The sequence below is a fragment of the Euprymna scolopes genome, chromosome 4 (genome assembly GCF_053919585.1).
Source record: "Euprymna scolopes isolate OS-2025 chromosome 4, ASM5391958v1, whole genome shotgun sequence".
NCBI lineage: Eukaryota > Metazoa > Mollusca > Cephalopoda > Sepiida > Sepiolidae > Euprymna > Euprymna scolopes.
Window position 1 is genome coordinate 107,393,400 of NC_136485.1, and position 19,674 is coordinate 107,413,073.

Genomic DNA, 19,674 nt, shown 5'->3' on the forward strand with positions numbered 1-19,674 from the left:
TGATATTAATATATAGATTTGTGAAGAGAAAAAAAAAGGAAATCTAGCACAGAACCATTTTTTATACATAAAAAATAATACACAGAAAAAATTTAAAATATTCTGCATTAATTTGCAATTCAACAATTTGTTCAAGATGGAAATTTCGGTATTTTAATGAATACATTTCCTCGCCATTTTTTTTTTTTTTTTTTTGCAGAACATTTTCTGAATATTAGGCGTCACAATCAGTAAGCAGTCAAGTTTAACACTGAGAGTGGGGCATTTTATCTGAATCTCTGCAATTACGAAAAATAGGTTCAGTTCTTTATCAAAAGAATAAGAAAATAATAATGAGTCATTGTCGTTGCATGGACACATTCTTTTTCAGTTTTCTTATCTTGTTCTAGCTGGAGATAGGCATCCTACCAGATGCCAAACATTCACTTGCTATCTCCTACATTCTAACCGAGAAATCTTTTTAAAATTCTAACCTCCCGCTTAAGTGCAATTGTTTGCATCTCTCTTGCACTTAGTTTAATGTGTATATTTGCTAGGTATTGAAATTCTTTTTCATGAATCTGGTTGTTCCTATTATTACTGTAATGAAGATCTTCCTAAGATTCTAGTTTCTTTTTATGTCTTACATGTAGACTGTGAGTTGTGATATGACTCTCTGTGGACAATGGAGTCAACTATATCGAATTTAAATCTTAAAAATGCACAGTAGGCGTTTACATAGTAATGCTTTTTGGAATGTTATGGAACTGATTTTTCTCTGCCAACGAATAACATATCAACTTGTGTTACCAGCTATCCTGTAAACTTTGTATTTTTTATTTTTTTATTTAACATCCCTAATTCTCAAGTTATTTTTGTAATACTAGTATTTTGAGTGCTTTAACAAAGAGAAAATAGCAACTCCTGACACTCAGATCATTGCTTTCATCTCTAACATGATCTGCAAAGATTATCATATTTAGTTATAGCAAATAATGCCTGAACATTTTGGAAAAGCTCAGATGGTACGATACACATCGTCACTCGAGAGTGAGCTGCTGCTGATGTTGAAAGAAAATATATCCTCATTCCAAAGTATCATAATTTTTTTTTGGGGGGGGGGGAGGTGGAGGGTCTTTATCATTTTATATGCTTGATATTTCTAAAGATTGAAGTATAGTTACCTTCCCGTGTCAAGGTTTCGTTAGGTTGGTGCAAAAGCTTTCACCGGTTTTTAAACAATTATTTTATGCATATTGTTATTACTTAAACATATTACCATTTAGACAATTTTTCTTTTAGAAAATGATGAAAAAATGAACGATGTTTTAATGAACTTCATTCATATTTTTCTCCATTGCAGACATGAAAACGACCTGCTTTACTCAATAGAAAGGGAGTCATCTTTAATCATTATAATACTCGTCCTCACAGCACTACTGACCAAATATCTTCTAGAAGAATTTGATTAGGAAGTCTTGCCTGATCGTGCAGATTCTTCTGACCTAGCTCCTTCGGATTATCACTAATTTCGAGGATTACAAAACCATTTATGTTAACATTACGAGGTTGAACATGAGTAAGATTCATATTTCACACAAAACCTAAAAATTTTATGAGCTCGTTGACAGATGGAATCAAGTTATGGAGAGCAAAGATCGGTCTTGTTGTGAATTAAGATTTTCAAAAACAATTTTGCATTTTTAATATGAAATTTGAAATCGGGAAAAACTTTTGCACTGATCTAAAATAAACTGCTACCCACCACACAATCGAGACTACCGGAAAAATATTACGTTAGGAAATAATTGAGAATGCAATATTTTGAAATTCTTACTTAAATGAAAAGAATTTTCAATATCGATTAACATCGGACAATGCAAATATGATTTAATTAATTAAATTTTGTTTTTCAGTAGCTTATAAAAAATTTATAAACCCTTATATATATATATATATATATATATATATATATATATATATATATATATATATATATATATATATATATATATATATAACTACTTCATTTACTCACATAAAATTAATATACGAAGGTATAGATTTATGCATAAACTTTAAGTATTTACTTCAAAAGTGCTCAATACGTAGGTAGAGCTAGTTAGTAATTTATAAAATATATATAGCGATTAAGCTACACTGAATATTCGGCGTTTCATCCACTCTAGGATTCCTCAGGCAGGAAGGGGCGCGGTGGATACTAGAAAGGTGATTGGCTAACTAAATCCTCAATAGAAGAGGACCATATAAAAACGATAAACAACCACAGAATTCGCGCATAAGCCTGAGGAATCCTAGAGTGGATGAAACGCCGAATATTCAGTGTAGCTTAATCGCCATATATATTTTATAAATTACTATATATATATATATATATATATATATATATATATATATATATATATATATATACTTTCTATGTGTACCCGAGTGGAGACCAATTACAGGGAAAAGGGCTTATAGAAAATAATCGAAAATGTAGTGATGTTTACAAATTATTCTAAATTCTCTTCATTGTAAACTTCAAAGATTGATTTCATATATATTAATCAAAATAAACATAGGCACTCCACATGTTGCAAGTGTTTAGTCAAAGAGAAGTAACTCAGAAGACCTGTTATTAAGATGAACAGAAATCTCTGAAATATGTTTTATAAAGTAGATTTTTATTTTACAATATTTATTTCTTTTTAAATTTAAATGAATGTTCGGTTAATAATCTAACAAAAATAATAAACATTCGACTGTAGAATTCTATATAGTGTCCTAACCCGCATTTTAAAGACATAAAGCAGTACGTCACCAATCTTGGGATCATAACATCACTTAAAAAATAATTGAAAAATGTTTACCCACTATTACTATCATTAAAGAATGTTTAGAAATGAATGTGCTAATACTTATGTAAAAGGAAATGCAGTTGGTTATTTGATAACGAAAATAGATATGAAAATCGTGAAATGTGTGTTTTTTCATGAGTAAAGAATCTGCACATTTCAAAATATTTTCAAACCGAAATAATTAAGTTTTTAAAAAAGTCGAAACGAATTACATCTTTTTAGGTCAATTAACATAATAAAAAATGGCTAGCCAGAAGCAAATATTAATCTGTCTGCTTAAATACTACTCAGATGAATTTTTTGAAATCTCAAGATAACTTTATATGCTGTGTGCATATAATTCATAGAATGTCAACGAATAATTAAAACTAAATGGTTTAAAATTATGTAAAAAAAGGAGGAGGGGAGTTTATTCATTTAAACAATTAGCTATTTCAAGATGAAACGCAGCTGCCTCTGTATAGATTAATTACCATTAATATATTTTCATAACCTACTACGAACCCCTGGCGTAGTGGATAAAGTAATTGGTAAAATTCAGTTATAAGTTACACGCTTCTCGAGGTTCACACATCAGTACCGGTGACAATTGCGAATTACTTAGAGCTTCTACCCAGTCATGGCTGAGGGAATGAGAGCATGCTACCCCCATGGATTACATACATCTGGTTGAAATTCCGTGTAGATTCCAAAGTTTACCAGAAACATTCCTGGGTTCGACAAGATACCCCTGAAGAAGATCAGAGGTTACATTGCCGAAAACGTTGTGAAAATAGCGGTAACGATGAGAATCGTAGTTCGAATAATTCAAATAATTTAACCTCATCTAAAAAATTTAGAATTATGTTGGCATCGTCAAATTTAAGACAATCGAATTAGTTATATAGAAAATTTGTTATTAATTATAATTTAATGTTTACTTATTAGTAATTTTTCCTAAAATTAAATAAATTCTGATGAGATTATTTTATGAATTAATATCTTTTCACTTTCCTACTGTCTAATATCAGTGTACATCTACCTCTGAATTATAGTGATTATCTCCCTTTAAGTCGGCCATATTTATTGCTGTCTTTCATGATATTTCAAAGTTAAATCAACATAGCTCATTCTTTAGAATCTCTTTTGATAAAATCCGAACAAAACTTGTTTGTTCTTTTTTTTAAAGAGCAAATTGCTGACTAGATAACTTTTGCAGCCTTTGTAGTTTCACTAAAGATAGCTTATGAGACAAAAAGACTCATCGAAATAGTATATATATGTATTTTTGTTTTCTCTTTTTCATAATAATAAAGCCGGGAACACAGTTTTAAGAGAAGACATCAATAACAGAATAAAATCATCTAAAGAAATCGCATTACTAATGCAATAAGATGTCTTTTGGCAAAATTCAAATAACTTCTATTCTTTTCATAATTATATATAATTGTATACTTATGTAATAATAATTTGAGAAAATATTTAGTTACCATACAAAAATTCTATTCAGTTCATAATCTATAATCATTTGTTTACTTTCTCAGAATGCTATGTAGTGTAATTACACCCCCAAGCCCTTAAGAACATTGGAACTACTTATCTAGAAAAAAAGCTTAGTACTTTACAATGAACTCTCAGATATTGTTTAAAAATATATCTAGCGTACATTCAAGTTTATTTCTCAGGCTTAAGTCGTGTATATTTATTTGCAGACTGTTATCCTCATCTTCATAGTTGTTGACTCAACGCCTCTATCCACTGCGCCATTTCTCAAATGCCTTTGTGATGTTAGGTTGTATAATGGTGTTAATTTGGTCAAAATCGGATTTTCTTCTCTATTTAGATTTTTCGATCGTCGATTTTCGATTTTCGATACTTATTGGAGGTATTCCGATACAAAACCTATCCAAGAACATTTCTAGACACATCATATTTATTTGTGTAAAATTAAAAAAAAAAAAATCAGCCCAGCCACACACACAAAACTCTAAGGAGCGATGTATATTAATAGAGTTCACGATTAGCAAGAAAGATTCCAAAATAAAAGCATAATATTCTTTTGAATATGTGTGAAAGAAGATCAGAAAACCATTGGTACCAAATCCAAACGAAGGTGACTTATAGTTGGTTGCCTATGTCGAACTCTCTTTAGCGGTTCTGACAGAGGTAACCAACTATAGTTTCTCTTTGTTTGGATTTCAAACCGCCGGTGTCGATGTTCTTCTGATCTTCCGTAACATACAGTCACACACGATTCTACTTTATCTATCGAGACCAAGTTCTAAAAATATCTGGTTAAATCGTTAAGAGCAGAGTTCGTCCTGCTACCATTCGAATTTAATCAATCCCACTGATTCTATTCACCCTCGTCTCTATGGTCTACCTAAAATCATTAAAAACGAGGTAGCGTTAAGACCCATATTATCGATGATAGGGTTCTTTCAATATAAATTAGTCAAATCGCTTTCAGTTCGTTTTGCATTAAAGATTCATTGAAATTTGCTAACTTTTGCAGAACTCTACTTATTCTGACAAATTAATGTGCTTTTTTTTTTTATATTTCTAGTCTCTTCACTCATATCCCACTTTTGCGCAGACGCTTTATATTGCAGTCAACTTCTGGTTTCCCCATTCATGAAAGCATTTTTGTGGAACTAATGAAATTCATCACTATGTCGCTTAAATTCAGCCTTAACATCATTATTTACAGAAAAATAGATAGCATGCCCATGGGTTCTCCCCTGGGGCCGACTTTGGCAAATATTTTTTGTAGGTTTCCACAAAAAAGGGTTTACTATCTCATTTTCAAAAACCAGACCTTTATTTTTGTTACGTTAATGACACATTTTATTTCGTTGACAACGAAACAAAAGCTTTTTTATGCTTCTTAATAACATTCATCCAACCCTTAATATTACGTTAGACAAGGAAGATAATTCTACTCTTTCATTTTTGGTGCACTAGTTTCCAAGGCTCCTCAGGTTTTTTTTTTACTTCAGTCTATGTTCAGTCTTCAATGTTTACTGGTCTTTACACACATTGGGAGTCTTTGTTGGAAGACCAGTGTGGGTTGTGAAAATGGCTGCAACAATCGCTATCCTCTAGACATTGGTGAATCTACAATAAAAATAAAGTTTCTAACTTTTATCAAATTCAAGAAGCTTCAGCAGACAGATGACCTGTTTACTCTTGCCTACCCCAGCTATGTAACATAAGTGACAGATTTCAAAAAGAAATATCACTATCTACACAACATTGTTATTTTGCGTCGAATCCACATGTTTGCTTCTCTAGACCCATCTTGTCTTTAATCCGAAAACATGTTCTTCCCACCCCTAATAATTCTATTCTTTATTTAAATACAGTTACAGTTCGCACTGCGTCGAGCGCACATCGTAAAAATTGGACATCAAAAATTCGATATTCATCACATTCACTATTTGATATTTTGAATAATGCCTATAGTTTGGCCATCTTATAATAATTGTTCTTGAGTGTTGACTTGTTCTTCATTCTGAGCAAGTCACACTCGTCCTTCCATTTGAAAATCATAGAAAATATTTACATTGAGTCTTTGAGACCTTCTCTTAGTAAACAATGAGAAAATCTTTTAGGACTTAATGGGGATTCTATTTGATTCTTTCCTAGTTTTTTTTTCCTTTAAATTTTTTCTTTCCAAGCAGATTCTCCATTTTTCCTATTTTTTAATCATAATTCCTAATCTCATTTGAGCTCTGTTGAACGATGTTCAAAATTGGTTATTTAGCCTTTTCATTGTATAGCTTTTAATTTCATCATGTTAAGTAAATTTGGTCTATATATAGCCATTAGCAAGGAGACCCGACATTATCCAAATTGAATGATGATCAACGAATGCTTCACACTCCAATACTTTTGTCATCGAAATCGATGAAATCGCCTATTTATCAATCAAATCAATTGTCTGCTTTAGTTGGAAACTAATCGTGGTGCACCAGGAGGAAGATTCATATGCCTCGATGCAATGACTTTGTCCACAACGCATTGTAATCTACATTGAATTGAAGAAAATCTACTGTTGATTTTATAAAATTATTTTTATATATAATGGCTTGAATTAAAGTTTAAAATGCAAAAGTCAAATATGATTAATTTGTGCTCTAAACAGAAATTCATTTCGAATGCGCCCCTGTCATATCAAAGAACCTATTGGTGATTTTATATGTCAGGCCTTTCGGTTGTGTAATAATAAGACTTCTCAAATGCATTTGTGATGTTATGCTGTGTAAGGTGTTAACTTTGGTCAAAATCGCCTGTTCCTTCTTTCATTGGATTTTTTTATTATCGATACTTATCGAAGACATTCCCATTCAAAACCTGTCTAAGAACACTGCCAAGCTCATAAAGTACCTTTGTGCGAAATTTCATAAAAATCAGCCCATCCATTTTCGAGTTCGAAAGGAACACACACACACACACACACACACACACACACACACACACACACACACACACACACACACACACACACAAATTCCTTTTATATAATAGTACCTATTTACAATGCCTCCCCACGGGACAGAGTTAAACGCCAGGGTCGTTTTTTAACGTTTCTGTTCAAGTAGATGTGTATTATGTCTCCTTACGAAGATAAAATCCATATGTAATTCTTCTAAATTTTATGTCTAATATCCTTATTTTAATTTTGATTAACATTCATTGCATAATTTTTATTCTAGAAAAATGTCTAATATTTAAAGCTTAAACTTAAGAGTTCTTAAGAAGAATTCGAAATTTAAGGAATATTAATTAATTTGTGCCACCTATCGATTGATTAAATTCAATGCAAACCTGAAATACTAGAATTTTTAAATGGAAGGATGTGCTGATCTATGTCTCATAAAAACGTTAAAATTTTCAAAGAAACTGAAATTTGAGAATATTCATTAATTCGTATTTAATACCTATTATTGTTAAAATTTCACGAATTTTAGGTGTCTGAATTGTCACGAATGGCTTCCACTCTCTTTGTCCACTTCGCATAAAACTAAATATATTCAGCATTACCACTCCTTACATCAAGCATAATGATCTGTTAATTAGTTTAAGAGTGAATCCTATATATATATATATATATATACACAAAGATATAAACAGATACACATGTCTAACTCAACATATATAGACGTGACTAGCGTTAACAGATCAGGCTGTCTGAGGATATTGGCTTCCTGACTTAAATGTACCAAACATTACAAAAGTTGGTTATTTGTTTTCCTTTTCCTTTGCAAAATTCGATCATGTTCTGCAAAGTCGAAAGAATTTTCTCTACAAATCAAGCAAATTAAATACCATGAATAAATATTTGAAGATATAAGGAACTTGAAACAATACAATGCGCCCAAATTACCGAATTCAGCATAAACTGAAAAGAGTTGATATGCCGTAAAACAAAACAACCACACAAAAAATGTATAATGACTAGCAGGACCCGTGGAAATTCTACAGAATCAGAAATATATTTAATCAAATGTTTGGATAAAGCTGATATTTTTCTGGATAGTGCAAAAATATTTTTTGGACAGAAAAACCAATAACACTCAACAAATGAGTTTATTAACATTTCTATGAAAATAGTGACCATTGCTTTTTTAAATATAGAACCCAAATGAGATACATTAATTAATAATAAATACTCAGAAAATAATATTGTGCTACATAATTCAATAAAAATAATGAAATCATATTGTAAAAGACAATCTTTGATTTACTGCTTTCAGGCCAGCACCTTTTGGCAGACAATGTTCTTTTTTACCCCTGTTTTTTTCAAATGTTCCCTTTTTTATATGTAACATTTTACTGACTCCTTTCTTTGGCGAAGGATCACTGCACGTCGAGATTATTATGAGTAGTTTTTTTCTCACCCTTACAGCAATGATCATATATTGTAATAATGATATTCGAAAATGAAGTGACATCAAAAGGAGGTTACTGTCGTTCTTTCCAGAGTTGTCAGATTGGCCCTTTTAGAGATAAATTTCGCGAATTTGGTGTTTTTTTTTTGTTTTATTGTAAAGCAGTTTGGTCGTTAACAATTATATTTGACATTTTTTAAAGCGTAACGTACGGACTAACAACAGAAGGAACAAGCAGAATATTATAGCGGTTAGTTATAGATTGGATTTTATACATATGAATATATAAACATATACACATTTCTAACTTTACATAATAGAGAAATGTGCGTGTCTCTGTTAGGATAGTATTTGTCAAAAATGAAAGATTATTCGGATTAGACTAGATTATCTTGTCTCTGTCACAATAAGTATCGCCATCACATCTCATCATATCATTCGCTCACCATCTGCTCGAAGAGATAGAGAGATAAGAGAGCGAGAGTTGTTGCAGATACTTAAGCCTATTACGGATGTATAAACGTTGAAAATAAAAGCTAACAAATCATTTCCATTTAAAGAAAATGCGATCTGATTGTCGACCGCCGAGAAGCTAAGTAGAAAATAGACCAAATGCAGAAAGAAAAGTTGATCAATAAAATCACGTTCATTTATCTTCAAATAAGAAGACGAAATTTTTACTTAAAAAAAAAAAAAAACTTAAATGGAAAGAAAATCTACATTTACAAATTTCCGACGAATTTACTGCTTACAATCTTCATTTCGACAAAGTCATCGAAACTATTTCGAAAGTCAGAGCTAACGTCAACTACTTATAACTCCTCTTCCGATTATATTATTACTAGCAGGCCGCCCGGCGTTGCCCGGTTGTAAAATGTGCAAAATTTTATATCTTAATACAGAAACTGAGACATGTGCATCTGAGTATTATGTTTTTTTTTCTAAACAGTTCACTTCTTGTAAGTAAAAAATACTCTAGCTGAGATCGAAACCAAAACCTAAAGACAGTGAGTCAAGTACGATAACTATTCAGCTAGCGTGACACACTCTTTTAAAAGTATTTTTAAACTTATATAAATAGTAATGATTTAAAAAGTGAAAAAAAAACTAACTCACGCAGCACGTCCGAGAAACTAAACTAAAACGTTTACTTTACGATTTACTTTTTCCTTTGACGTTAATGACTGTACTATGAAATCATGTTTACTGCAAAGCTAAAAAGTAAAACATGAACCAATAGCTATTACGTCATGCATGCATATTCGTAATGCTGTCGATTGACCTTTACCTGGAAAATTTAATTTTTTTAACTTTCACAATTGTGTATCGATTTTCCGCAGCTAAAGACTAAATATAAAGTTTCGCATGGGTTCGAATACCCTATATATAAAGTTCCATGTCTATAGACCAAAACCTGACAAAGGAGTTTGGTAGACAAAATGTTTCAAACAAAAATGTATGCACATACATAAATATATACAGAAAAACCAAGGCATTTCGAAGCCTAATGCTTCTCATCAGAAGAGTAGAGAAGATGCTAGGTAACATAGTGGGGATGTGGCGTCTAACGTGGGATTTATTAGGAAGATAATACACTCCACTTTTATTAAGAATTCAATAAAACTCCCCCCAACATCATCTATAATTTTAATTGATCTATTTCGTTCCTAATGAATGCCATGCTAGACGCCGCACCCCCCACTATGTTACCTAGCATCTTCTCTACTCTTCTGATGAGAAGCATTAGGCTTCGAAATGCCTTGGCATAAAGAGTCCCTTCTATCCCCCAACTAATTGTTTGTATTCCCTTATTGAATAAATGAACCAATCTATATTTACCAATATATAGTCTTTGTGAATTCATTTACCATTCCTATGGTTCTCCTATAAAAGTTCCAATGATACTTGTTGAGCTTTATATTTATATAATTCTCCTTTTATAGAATTTAGCTGACTCTTTTCTTCTAACACTCTAAGTTATATATATATATATATATATATATATATATATATATATATATATATATATATATATATATATATATATATATATATATAATGTATGTGTTAATTTGGTTTGCTCCAAACAAGGCACATTGCTGCTGAGACATAAGAGGTACTATATAAATTTGTGACCGTAGCTACAGTAGGGAGTTGAGCAGCGAGATGTCTGTTCACATTACATAAAAACGACTGCATGTAAATACAGGCGGAAACAGAATTACGTACTGTAACAATGGAGAAGGAAATAAAGGATTGCCAGCTTGGAATCATGTGGACTGTTTTGCACCTCGGGCACTCGATTTCCAATGGCAAAAGAGAACTTTGTAGTTAAACATTTTATAAGTGACGTTATGACGAGGACAACTATTTAAGGATGACAATTTACACACGTGTTGAAAGCTTTTTAGAAATTGATTTCCAAACTTATCTTTTTCTCTAAAATCAATCCTTATCACTTTCTCCCATGTTTTCCTTGGCTTGCCAACTGACCCTCCTACTCCAAATGTTCTACATCTACTAACTCAAGCGATGGCATTAAATGTGAAAAGTTATAAAGTATTGTTTACAAATTATAAGCTGTATCGATCTGGCATTACCCAGGAGTAAAAAAAAAAAAAAAAAAATGATTTACTTATTTATGAATAAACGGAAATTACTTTTAGTGATTTTCATTTCGCAAGGAAATTATTTTATGAAGCTGAAAATTTTAATTCATAGTAAAATAAAAATAAAAGTGTAATTAATGTGGAGGCAGAAAACAAAGACACATTTGAAGTCACGTAATTTAATTTTATATGTTCATTTTTTTAAGGCTTAAAATAGGTACCCCATGTAATTGCAAATAAATTTCGTTCAATCTGTTTTGCTGAGTAATGGATAAAGTCTCCATTTTCACAGTTTTCTAAGGTGGAATAAGTATTTTCAGAAAAAATAACTGAAGTGGAATAAAGTATGCTAGACTTTTTAGCTCTTTAGAAACAAGTCAAAGAATGCATGTTTTATGTCAAATGTTTGGTTAAATTTGTCCTCATTATCGCATGAAACACAAATTCCTATTAATCCCTGACTGTGCATCAAACGGATATTGTAATACTTAGTTTGTTGCACTTTATCATAACAAAGGTTCATAAAAAATTTCAGACCCAGTAGTTTCCATAAAAAAGCGGAACGGACAGACAGACATTATTATATGGAAATCGCTCTAAACAATGAATGAAGCATTTTATGTAAGGAGCTAAAAAAAAGTAAACATTACTTCAAGGTCAAAAACTTGCCAACGATAAGCGTTGGATTGAATAGATTCTTCCCTCGTTGTTCCTGGAATGTGAGGACTAAAGGACAAAATAAGAGAAGCGGCTGCTGAAAGTAAACCAACGATCTTTGACTGATGGAAATATAATAGAGATTCACACCAATAACATAGTGTAAGGAAGCTAGTAGGATTCAAGTATTAATATGTCGAGCAGATGTTTGTTTTTACAAAATAACTTCGTATGTTATTTAATAATATAATTTATTAAATAATCTAATTAAAATTAAATAATTATTTGATTTTTGGTGATTAAAAAGAAAACAGTGCATTTGTTTACTTAGATTAATCTCATATTTGTGGCTTGTGAGCTTCGAGCACTGAAGTAAGCTATGGAAGCCATAGTTTGTTCACTGGAAAGTTCAAAGGCAGAAATTTGATCTTTGTTTAAAGTAGATAAGTTTTAATGAGTTTCATCTTGCGCAAACTTCTTTCGCAGGTAACAGTGCTAATTCATTTTCTTCCAAAAATACTTTTCGCTATCTATGCCCTGCAGTCGAAGGAATATGAATCAGTTTGTTAAATATTCCGAGAAGGATAATCAAATAAAAAGAGGTAATAACTTTTAGATATCAGAAAAAGGCTAATTGAGTTAAAAGCGATACTGACTTTTTTTTCCAAAATGACTGATTTTTAGATTGTTTACTATTTTCTTTTCCGCATTGATTTAGCCACTCCCATTCAGCTGATGCTAAAAGATAGGCCAAGTCAACACCCCAGTTAAATCATTGACTGCACGCACGCACATACACATGCACACATTACTAGCAGGCCGCCCGGCGTTGCTCGGTCGTAAAATACGCTTAAATATGATATTTTAATTTATAAAGATTTCGTATGTATTATTATAGAACCAATTCTCTATGGATTATCATGTTGTACCCAATATATAGCAGTGTCCCCACCTAGCGTAGCCCAGCATACAATACACTTGAATTTTAATTCATGCAGATTTCGTATTGATTATTATAGAACTAATACTTTATTGATTATTATATTGTATCCAGTATATAGTGGTGCTGTCAAAAGTTTTGAAAAAATGACTTGGATAAGGGCGTCATAAGCAAGAATCGAATCCAACACATAGAGCTTTCCAGCCTTATCTGTTACCATCTGTATTATGGCCTTACGTATAGAAAATCTTAAGAAATAACGTTGTAAAAGGTTTATATGTATATTTGCGCATGCACACAAGAACATTTTAAGTTGATTTACACTTGTCAAGCGTCATTTTTTCTTCAAGTTTGTCCCCTTAGCAGCTGTTTTTACCGGCTAAAGACCAAATCGAATTTGTTTCACGGGTTCAAATCCTCTATATATCAATTTTCAATTGATATAGGAGTTTGGTAGACACCGTTCCTCCGACAGACAATGTCACTTTATTTATCAATATACGTGTACACACACACACACACACACACACGCGCATTATATATATATATATATATATATATATATATATATATAGTAATTTATAAAATTCGATGGCGAATTTTATAAATTACTAACTTGCTCTACCTACGTATTGAGCACTTTTGAAGTAAATACTTAAAGTTTACGCATAAATCTATACTTTCGTATATTAGGTTTATGTGAGTAAATGAAGTAGTTATATATATATATATATATATATATATATATATATATATATATATATATATATATATATATATATACATATATATATATAAAATGTTGTATTCCTCCCTGTCTGTTTGTTTAAAATTTGATTAATAGCTACAAAAAGTACACTGCTTTACAAATTAATCTTCAGACTTGTTCTGTTTCAGAATATTATTTAAAGTTGATTAATTTATTTTTCATTATTTGCTAAGCACCAGTAACGTTTAGAAACGGAAGTAAGCTTTATTGAAGTTATAAGAGTTATTTTTCCTGGATTGCTTGATTTTCTCAGGTGAAGATAGATGTGCTTCCATAAATTCAACACGTGGTTCACTTTCAGGAAAATGGTAACAGGAGTACAATATTCGATATAATTTCCCTTTTTAATATGAATATCATGAAACTCTTAAACGTTGAATTTAATCTTTACACGTTCTTTTTTTTTTTGCCACCATTTGACAGAAACGGCAGAAAAAAATTAATTTCTTTACTGGAAAATAAAGTTATAGTTGCTGGAATATGCATTTTATGTTCTATTTATAAATGGTCTACAATTGTCTAATGAGCTTAAACACTGAAAGTTTGATTTATATACTAGATATTTTAGTCCGTTAAAAACAAACAAAAGTTATACCCCATTGATTTAAATTTTGCATAAAGCACTCATTCTATGCTTAAATATAGTTTAATTTGTGCTCATTTTGCATTTATTATTGCTAATGTAACTGTGCATCAAACGCATACTATAATACTTAGTTCGCTGCACCTTATCCTAGCAAAGTGCATATAAAATTTTATCCTAATCTTTCCAGTAGTGTTCAAAAAGACAGACAAATAGAGATATAATATATAAGATGATATTCAATTTCATGTTTTCTTTCAAGACAAAGTTAATCATTGTGTGCCCCTATCAAAATTTCAAAAGTATTTTCTTCCAACTTAGAAGATTTTCATTTTTCTTAATAAAGTAGTATTGCATTTCTAATGGACACACACGGGTTAGAACAGAAGTGAATAAGTGAATTGTTTTCGCTATTGTTAAAGATCCTAATCAGAAATTGTAAACACACACACACACACACACACAGATAAAAAGCACTCTATCTTGCCTTGACAGTGTTCAAAACGTGCTTCAAAACATAGTAGGTGATGTCATTTTTCTCCTTCCTTTCACCACAGAAAAGACGTTATCTCTATCGTTATTTTCATGGCAAGTGGCGCCTGAGCTTCAATCTGTGGTCACCCCTGCTAAACTTTCACAAAAAAACACTCGTCTCTACAACCACGCTCAATGGCTATCCTTACTCTCTATCTGTGCTCAAAGCAAAACACAAATTTCATGAGCAAAGCTTCGTTTCCTTGAACTGCACGCTTGTGAAACTCTGTTCTACTGGTCTACTTTCCAGCTGACTACAATAAGGTCGTCTTAAAGTCCAATGTAAACAAGTTCTTGTTGAGCCACCCCCTTAAATAATCAAATTCTACCCAATTACCACCCCTAACGATTACAACACTGTTGTCTCAGAGACCACCATACACTCATTAACCCTTATCCTTGAGTGGCCTTCGGGCCTTGATAAGTGATGACTGCCTTGTAGACAAAAAAAGAAATAATAAAAGAAGAAAAAAAATACATCTCAATCTTAGGAGTCATTATTTAATGACATTTCATTAACTGATAGAATTGTGGTAAATGAATTGTTAAAATAAGAGAACGTGACGTTTAAAGATAGATGAAAAAAAAAACATTAATTCAATCAAATTTCATATGACTAGAAGAAAGACAAAAATATACTTACATTTCATCCAGTGGCAATAATTTTAAGAATAAATAATCAAATATAAAAAATAACAAGTTCAACATTCTCCCCATTTGAATATTTTAGTTAAAAAAAAATGGAGACGGGGGGGGGGGGGGAGGTCAGTTTAATTTTTAACATTTTTTTTTTTTTTTAACTTGAATTATTCGAAGAAACGCGTAGAACCTGCTTCCGGCTAGCTAAGTTATCAAAACATACTATAAAAGTGCGTAATGTTTTGAATGTATGCTTTTTAAATTTGCCAGTTGAAAAAAAGATATTTAGAATTTAGGAAACAACGAAGTAAACGTTTAACAGGAGCTTTTAGATCGAAAATTAAAATTCATTATTTTGTCGAATGTTGAATTATGTATTAACTAGTAGGTAGATCCGACGTTGCTCGGGATTGAATGATGTCAACGAATGTTTCATATTTTTATCCTCATCGAAATCAGTGAAATCGACCATTTTTCAATCAAATCGATTGATTACCTGCTCTAGTTAGGGACGCATTGCGGTGCACCAGAAGGAAGCTTCACATGCCTTCCCACAGTTATGTAGTCCACAATACATTGTAGTTTACATTGCACTGTAGAGAACTTACTGTTGACTTTATAAAATTATTTGTTTTATATGTAATGACTTGAATTAAAGTTTAAAATGCAAATGTCTCATGCAAGTATCATGCTTCAATTGTACTCTAAACATAAGCATTCATTTCGGACGCACCCCTCTCATATCAAAGAACCTACTGTTGATTTTATATCCCTTACCTTACTGTTTGTGTGGTGATAATGACTTGGATTTAAGTTTAAAATTTTAAAGTAAAGTATCATGATTCAATCGTGCTTTAAACAGAAAGTTTCATTTCGAACGCGCCTCTGTCCTAACAAAGAACCTACTGTTAATTTTATATGTCAGGCCTTTCGACATGTGGTAACAACATTTCTCAAATGCACTTGTGATGTTAACTTTGGTCAAAATCCTCTGTTATTTCTTTCGATTATCAATACTTATCAAAGGCATTCTGATACAAAACCTATTTAAGAACACGACCAGGCACATAAATTATTTTCGTATGAAATTTCATAAAAATCAAACTAGGCGTTTCTCGAGTCTATAGGAAAAAAATTCAGTCGTGCACATACACACAGTTCCTTTTATATAATAATAGAGATTTGCATGAAATAATTATAAAAAGGTAAATGGCTAGTCAAGTCATAAACATTAAAATCGTGTTTTTTTATGGCTTTTTTTTTTCAAGGCAGTTTTAAAGTCTTTTCAATGAGTATTTTTAGAGCCCGTTAGTTCTTAAGAATTGTTTTTTTTTTTTTTAAGATTTTTTATTCTAAAAGAAGAAAAGGGTGGTTTAAAATTTGATGAATCTTCATTTCAAATTATTTAGAGTTTAGAAATGATGTTACTGTTATGATGGGTCAGCATAATATTAGGTTGGTGCAAAAATAATGCCTATTTTGACTTGATGTTGAACGTCAAAAAACGACAGTATTTTTGTACCAACCAAATATATTTACAGAAATACACTGCAAATGTCGTCCGATATATACAGTAAAGTTGATTCTCACTCCTACATTATGTCTCTATATTTGATTAACAAAATTTTTATACAAAATCTGCTTTATTAGTCAGATATGACACGTATTGTTAACAATGTGTGCAACGAACTAAGTATTATGTTATCCCTTCGATACATGCTTAACGATTAGTATTTAATGCAAAAATATAACCATATGCAACCATCCATTTAACATAAATACTCACCTTAAGTCAAGAGGCTATAACTCTTGCCCATTTTTAACGGCAAAAGCCCTCGTCTCTCTAATATATATACTTCATTTAATCACATAAATTAATATACGAAAATATAATTTATGCGTAATCTTTAAGTATTTATATCAACAGTGCTCAATACGTAGATAGAGCTAGGTAGTAATTTATAAAATGCTTAGTTGCCATATATATTTTCATAAATTACTACTATATATACAGGGTGTTCACAAAGTCTGGCTATATTATGTAGCCAGACTTTGTGGGCACCCTGTATATATATATATATATATATATATATATATAGGGTGCCTACAAAGTCTGGCTACATAATCTACAGGATGCTTCTACAAAGTCTGGCTACATAATGTAGCCAGACTTTGTGGACACCCTGTATTATATATATATATATATATATATATATATATATATATATATATATATACACACTAGTTAAATTTTGTTCTAAGTTAAATTTCTTAAATTCCTATTTGTTAGAAACAAAAATATTAATTTCGATTGATTCGTTCGACTCTTATGTTATCCTTATCAATATTTGATGATTTTAGTCAGCTTTCGAGGAAGAGGGGATTTCTATCCCTTAACTTCTATCTACTTTCACTCTATTGACAAAATTAATGTTATATTCGCATTTGTTAAATCGATTGAAAAAGTCGCTATATTATATTTACAGTTGGATGTTATACAGCAGAACTAATTCTAACCACAAAAATAAAGTACCGACCTTTCCAATTGATTGACAAATGCATGAAAAAAAAAACTCCCCCTATTTTTACTTTTTTACTGACTACAACGTTCTATCGCGTTTTTGCTGAGACAAAATGCAAATATTGGCTACATATCATGTTTGACTGCTAAGTGTCTGTTAAATTTACAATTTAACATCTGGAAGTTGCAGAAGATGAGTGTCTTTCCAGGTATGAAACAACCCTAATCTAGAACTATAAACCGAAATAAAATTACTATAAGAAACATGTATAAGAAAATGGGCACACAGATCCCTCTTTCTGAAGCCGGGTTAAATATTCTTAGAATATTACATCTATACACTTTTTATATATATACTATTATATAAAAAATAACTTTGTGTGTGTGTGAGTTCGTCTCTAATGGAATCGGAAACGCTGGGCCGATTTTCCTGAAATTTCACACAAAAGGTACTTGATGTGTGTAGGGGTGTTCTTGCGTAAGTTTTGTATAGGAATGTGTCTGATAAGTATCAAATATCGGTAATCGAAAATATCCGATTAAAGTAGAAACAGTTACATTTTGACTAAAGCTAACACTTTTATACAACCTAACATCACAAGTACATTTGAGAAGTGCTATCACCACACAAGCAGAAAGGCCCAGCCCATAAAATCAACTGTATATTCTTTTATAAGACAGAGGTGTGTTCGAAATGAATGTTTCTTTTTGAGCACAAGTGAACAATGTTACTTGACTTTTGAATTTTAAACTTTAAGTGAAGTCATTGTTTACAGATAATGTTATAAAATCAGCAGTAGATTCTTTACAGTGTAATGCAGGCTACAATGTATTGTGGACTAAATCACTGCAGGGAGTCATGTATATTGCGGGAGGGGGGTTCCTAACTAGAGTAAGGAATCAATTTGATTAAAAAATGGGCGAATTCACCAATTTCGATGACAAAAGTATGGGAAATTAACATTTAAATAATTATTTTATTGGTATTTTTAAGTTGTAAAATAATTTGATTCTTTAAATCTATTTTCTGTTCGATAAAACCACTTTTTGAAGAAAAAATACTGGGCTAACGGTTTTTTATTAAAAAAAAATGATTTGACATCGTTTTGAAAATATTTAAACGTTTTCAATCAAAAATTGTAAACGTGGTGATATTTGAAATTATTTCTAACGGCCAACTATTTGATTTTCTTTACCTTTCTTTCTATCTATCTGGAATATGCTACCCAGATAGGCGATCTTTCTATCTATCTGGAATATGCTACCCAGATAGGCGATTAAATAAAGGATTATGTTCGAAATTTCATTCAGATTCCACAGAAAGATTTCCGATTCGACAAAATGGACATGAATATCATCAATTACATCGACTATAACACTCTTATATATAACAGTAGTCGGAATAATCCGAAGGAAGAAACATAAATGAAATATAAAATATTTATTAGATAAATAATAAGCATGTCAATAGAATGGAAATTTCTTTAATTTGTGTTGATGTAGAAAAAGTTTTGGCACTTGTGTACTAGTGTGACGGTACAACTTTTGGTTTTCAGTTGGAACATTTGGAAAGTACATAACAGGGGCAGACAAATGCAATTTCAGAAGTGAATCGAACACCTTACAACAACAAATCTGTGTTTGTTGTTTTTGTAAATAAATTTAAGAAAATTATAATGACACAAAATACAGTTTTCTTTAAACACAAA

At 31.2% G+C, this 19,674-nt stretch overlaps 1 protein-coding gene across 1 annotated transcript in view; it reads right to left on the minus strand.

The window, feature by feature from the left end:
- Positions 1–19,674, minus strand: part of LOC145271805 (cell adhesion molecule Dscam2-like) — a 1,042,283-nt gene that overhangs the window by 372,655 nt on the left and 649,954 nt on the right. The window lies entirely within an intron of this gene.